Raw genomic sequence first — 6,000 nt, forward strand, 5'->3', positions numbered from 1 at the left:
CTGCAGCGACTGCACAAACCCAAGCTGTTGTTCCAGGCCAAAGCTATCTTCCCAGGGTTGAAAATATCCTGAGCTGGGCAGGCTCCATGGCACGGCAAGGTGTGGGGTGGCCGGTGGGTAAAGCCACCATCCCTCCCCATCCCACTGCCAAGCTGACAGTGGTCCAGGGTGCTAAACCTGCACAGGGTCAGGCTTTCTCCTTCCTTCCTCCCAAACAACCTATGTATATACTTTTTTCTAGATGTGTGTAATGACTTCTCAAGCTGCTTTCCAGTATGCAAAAGAATGCGTTACAGAGCTCTGCGGAAAAAATCGTGCACGGAGCTGCACAACAAGCTCTGCTGCTGCTGCTCACCTTTCACCGTAGAGCACCCAGGGCTGGGGAGGGGTGTCAGCTCTCACCCCAATCCTCCTGCTCCCTAAGACTTCTGCAAAAAAAAAAAAAAAAAAAAAATCTTTACCGACAGCCCGGGGGGTGTGCTGGGTGCTGCAGGCCCGGGGAGGGGGGGGCTGCCGGGACCCCCGGTGGGGATGCGGTGGAGCTGCCCGGTGCCCGGTGCGCGGCTCCGGTGAGCCAACCCGGCCCCTGCCCGGGTCTGCGGGGCTGGGAACCGCCGGGGCTGAGAAAGCCCCGTGAATATTAACAGGAAACGATCGGCGGCTTTTTGGGTTGCGAGCTGCAGCGCTGAGGTTCAGGCAACGACATCCCGCCCCGGTGCAGGCTGCGGGGGCGGCCCCCGCGCTCCGGGGGGGCGGGCAGGAAACGGGGGCCGCGGGGGGGCCGAGACCTGCCCGCGGCCGGCACCGTGCGGCCCTGAGTACCAGCGGTCCTGTGCCACCCCTCGCCCACCCTACAGACGGCTGAGGCGATGCACCCCGCTGGAGCACGTCTGTCCCCCCATCCCTCCCTTCATCCATCCCTGCATCCCTCCATCCTTTCATCCATCCCTTCACCCCTCCATCCCTTCATCCATCCCTCCATCCCTTCATCCATCCCTCCCTTCATCCATCCCTCCATTCCTCCATCCATCCCTGCATCCCTGCATCCCTTCATCCATCCCTCCCTTCCTCCCTTCATCCACACCTGCATCCCTCCATCCCTCCCTTCATCCACCCCTGCATCCCTCCATCCCTCCCTTCATCCACCCCTGCATCCCTCCCTCCCTTCATCCACCCCTGCATCCCTCCATCCCTCCCTTCATCCATCCCTGCATCCCTCCCTCCATCCACCCCTGCATCCCTCCATCCCTTCCTTCATCCATCCCTCAATCCACATCTACCCATCATCTACCCATTGAGAGCAGCCCTGAGGAGAAGGACTTGGCGGGGTACCGGTGGATGAAAAGCTGGACATGAGCTGGCAATGGGCACTCACAGCCCAGAAAGCCAGCCATATCCTGGGCTGCATCCAAAGCAGCGTGGCCAGCAGGTCAAGGAAGGGAATTCTGCCCCTCCACTCCAGTGAGACCCCACCTGCAGTACTGCATCCAGCTCTGGGGTTCTCAGCACAGGAAAGACATGGACCTGTTGGAGCGGGTCCAGAGGAGGGAGACAAAAATGATCCGAGGGCTGGAACACCTCTCCTGTGAGGAAAGGCTGAGAGAGTTGGGGTTGTTCAGCCTGGAGAAGAGAAGGCTCTAGGGAGATCTTATAGTGGCCTTTCAGTACTTAAAGGGGGTTTTTAAGAAAGATGGGGACAAACTTTTCAGCAGGGCCTGTTGTGATAGGACAAGGAGTAATGGTTTTAAACTAAAAGAGGGTAGATTGAGACTAGATATAGGGAAGAAATTTTTCACAGTGTGGGTGGTGAAACCCTGGCACAGGCTGCCCAGAGAGGTGGTCGATGCCCCATTGCTGGAGACGTTCAAGGTCGGGTTGGACGGGGCTCTGAGCAACCTGATCGAGTTGAAGATGTCCCTGCTCATTGCAGGGGAGTTGGACTAGATGACCTTTAAAGGTCCCTTCCCCCCAAAACTATTTTATGATTCTGTGATCTCACCATACTCAAAACTACAAAAACTACAATGCCCTTTGAGCCCTCTGCCCCGAAAGCCCCACAGGGCTGGTGGGACAGGGGAGAGTGCGTACCTGGTGTGGGACAGGGTGGCTGCAGGCAGCTTGGGCAGCTGCAGGCTGCACTTCACACGTTTATCAACCAGAGTAGCTCTAGTTCTTAGTAAGAGCTGCAAGGATGGAAAAGAAAACATAATCAAACCTTCAGCCCTTCGTTACTGCTCTTGGGAGATTTGCATGGACTGTTCCGAGATGCCTGTTCACTATAAATGTCCTAATTATTTGTCAGAGGAAGCAACTGTTTCCTTTACTGATAATTTCAATGATTTATCATGGACTCTGCCAATCTGCCTTGCTGTTACGTTCATCCTTTCAATCGTGTCTATTTAGTGCCTTACAGAATGGGTTAGATCTTCTTGCACACCCTATTACTCATCATAAATTTTGAGGCTGTAACCTATTACTTAGTCACTGGTGACTCATAGCTTGTCCCCTGGAAAATAAAAGATGGCCAAATTCTGACCTCCTTGAGGCTTACCTCCAAAATAGTGTGTAAAGTCACCGGCACCATTTCTGTGAGATGCTTCCCAATGAGAGCTAAGGGATCAAAATTAGGCTGATGGTTTCAGCCTAATTCGTGTGTAATATTTGCAATAAATCAGTTTAGCTGTGATTCATATCTATCTTGATGCTTAAATATTTTTGCCCTTGAGAGACCCAGGAGTGAGAATAATTTCTAAAACTGTCAAAAATTGGTGCATAAAGCTCTCTGAGGGCAGGGCCATCGCAGGGTGCTTTGGAGCAAGTCTGTAGATGGATGGTGGTGTGCTGACTGGACTATGTAGAGGAATTTCACAGGTGCAAAACCTGTTCAGGTGCACTAAGTCCAGCTTTAATTAAGACTTACATGAATTTAATTCAATCTGGTTAATTGCTAAATTGAAATAATCTGTCATAAGCACAGTATAAAGTAGTAGTGGGTCTACATGAGTGGTTTGCACAAACACAGCAGTATATTTAGAGTAATTTCCTAATATAGACAAACCCACTCTGTTCTATTTCTTTCTTTCACTGTTTTGGCTCGTTGACAGTGGGATTACAAAAATAGTGAGAAGACCTGAAATTGAAAATGAGACTCGGTTTACAGAACTGTGTCACTTAGGGAGGCAGAAAGGGTTGGGGCTAATGTGATTTTCTAAGCGTCAGCTCTGACGTGGCAGGTTTTAGTGCTGCTTTTCCCCACAGGCCCCTTTCTGCGGGGGAATTGTTATATGGGGGTGGGCACATTTTCCCCTGCATGGCTTTAACCACACGTACCCAACCCAGCGGGTGTATTTCCAGGTCCCTGCCCTGAATTTTCCTGCCCACTTCAGTCAAATAATCTCCCAACGATCTGTGTAAAGTCAGGCTGTTGCTGTGTGCCCTGGCGTGCAGCAGACAGTAACACAGCTCTGCATAAAGTGTGCCGGGAAAGGGGATTTTTCCCTCCGCTGCTGCTCTCTCCCGAGCGAGGAGTTTCTATTTCTGCCGGGCAAACCGGCAGCTTTGCCGCTGAAGCCCGTGTAGGAGAAAAAACTGCCCCCCGGGGGGGGTCCCGTACTGGCCCCACGGGGTCCCAAGGGCCTGAGGCCGCCGGGACGTGATGCTCAGGCCCGGGGGGCTGAGCAGATGCCCCGGGGGTCGGGGAGGATCACGGCGTTACCGGGGGGGGGGGTGTGCAGGCACCGGCCCGGGACGCCGGGGAGCCGCCCGGCTGCTCGTGGGAAGGCAACCGGGGACCTCTGCTGGGCGAAGCCTAAAAATGCCCTTTTTTCCCCCAAACGCGTGCCCTGCGGCCAGGCTGGCGGTGGGAGACCTCCGGAGGGCGCCAGCATCTCGTCTTTCCCCGCCGGGCCGAGCCCCCCCCCTCCTCGGCTGCCCCGGGGGGCGGGACTGAGCCCCCCCCAAACCCGCATCCTCCGGCCTCGCCCCCGGGGCAACGAGCAGGGACGGGGACTAGCCCCGGGCAGGCTCTGAACCGAGAGGGCGAGGAGGTGGGGGCTCATGGCTGGGGTCCGCTCTCGGGGAAATGTCTGTTTTTCCGGGGGTGTGAAACCTTCCAGAAATGGGAATGACCGCAAGAGACTGAACTATTCCTCGGCTATTTCTCCTGCCAGCCCATCCATCCATCCTTGAATCCATCTATCCATCCATCCATCCTCTGGCGGGTCCCCTGTCTCTCCCCTCCAGCTCCCGCTCCCCCCTGCCGCAGCCCGGTCTCTGTCCATCCCGGCAGCCGAAGCTGAGCGGAGCTTCCCCCGGGACTGTCCGGCTTTAGCAGAGAAAAAGGGCTCGGGGACCCTGCTCTTCCTCAGGGAGAGGTTTAGCACTGAGGCTCTGGGAGGGGGGTACGCGTCTTTCCAGCCCAAATCCCCCGGGAAGGGGGGTGTAAGGGGGTGCAGCCTCCCACCCCCAAAGCAAACACGGCCCCGCCGGAGCCGGGGGCAGCGGCGGGCACAGACCCTCCCCCGGGGAAGGAACAGCCGAGAGGCTCCTCTGATTGATTTTATCTAGTTTTTTAAGTGCATCGCCGGAGGCAAAGGCGAAAGTTGCCGGCGAGGCTGAACTGGGGAGCCGGTGCCGGGAGGTGCGGGAGTGGGAAGGGGCTGGGGAGGGGGCTGGACGGGGGGGGGTGGGGGGGGGGAGATGGCAGCGGAGGGCGGCAGAGGAGCACTGGGATGAAGGGATGGAGCCGGGGGATGGCGACCGCCGCTGTCACCCCTTTTTCACGCCCAGCTCCAGCAGCGGGGAAGGCAGGAGGGGGCTGCGGCACCCAGAACCCCGCGGCCGGCACCCTCCTGCCAAGGTATTTAGAGCAACCCGGGGAGGGTGTGTGTTTTTATGGGTCCCTTCTGACAAGTACCAAAGAGAAAATTCAGAGGAAGGAGACAGAATAGCCGGGGCAGAGCTGGATCCTGGGACACCCCCCCTGTTACAGCAGCACCCCCCGGCCGCCGGGTACCCCAGGCTGAAGCCGGGCAGCCCCCCCGCGTCTCCTGCCTTCAGCCCCCGCCGCGGTACCCACCGACCCAACCGCTGCCCCGTTCATCCCTCGCAGCTCGGGAGCGATCGCCGCTCACCCGGGCCGGGCATCGCTGGGACGGAGCCGGTGCCGCCGCCTGCCCCCGGCTCCCGGTGCCCGTGTGTCCCCCCCTCCCCGCCCCGGTGCCCGTGTCCCCCTCGTCCCCGTGTCCGCTCCCTCAGGGACCTCGATTTTTAGATGATAACTTAGGAGTGACCCGAAAGGCATTTCTTTGTCTCATCTTTATTTGGGGGCGAGAGACCCCCCCCCCCCCGCCGCCCCCGAGGCAAAGGAGGCTGCAGCGGCTGCCGGGGGGGGGACAGCCACAAGCTCTCCCGTCCCTTCCCTACGGAGCGGGACGTTTCTGCCAGGCGATTCCTAGAAAGTGGAGCTGAAACCGAAATGTCCATTTTGGAGTGAAACGCAAATATTTTCTATTTTATTGTTTCCCAGCTCGGTGCCTTCCTCTCCCTTTAGGTCTCAGCGTCTCCAAAACCGAGAACCATTTGGCAGCTGGGAGATACCACGGTGTTAAAAAACTAATAATAAAATCAAATAAAGATAAACAGATGCAACCTCCTCCCCTACCCACGAAGTAACGGGTGGAAAGTACTCAGGATAACTTTTTTCATGCCAAATTCCAGGGTTTAACTTAGCTCAATAGCAGGTAGAGCAGCTCCTGCCCGGGTCGTGCTGGGCATGGAGACTCCGCACCTCTGTCCGTGTGTCCGTGTGTCCGTGTGTGCACAGACCTGTTCGTGCCATGCACCAGGACGTGCAAGGACACGCAGCCACTTCGGTCCAGGGCTCCTTGTGCTCCATGAGCATTTGACGTGACTCTGTACTCCTGTATCCCAGGTTTTGTCCAAATCTCTCCCATTACCCAAGATTTAGGACGAAATTCAGGCTATTTAAACACACGCACA

Source organism: Aquila chrysaetos, chromosome 8 (genome assembly GCF_900496995.4).
Source record: "Aquila chrysaetos chrysaetos chromosome 8, bAquChr1.4, whole genome shotgun sequence".
Lineage (NCBI taxonomy): Eukaryota > Metazoa > Chordata > Aves > Accipitriformes > Accipitridae > Aquila > Aquila chrysaetos.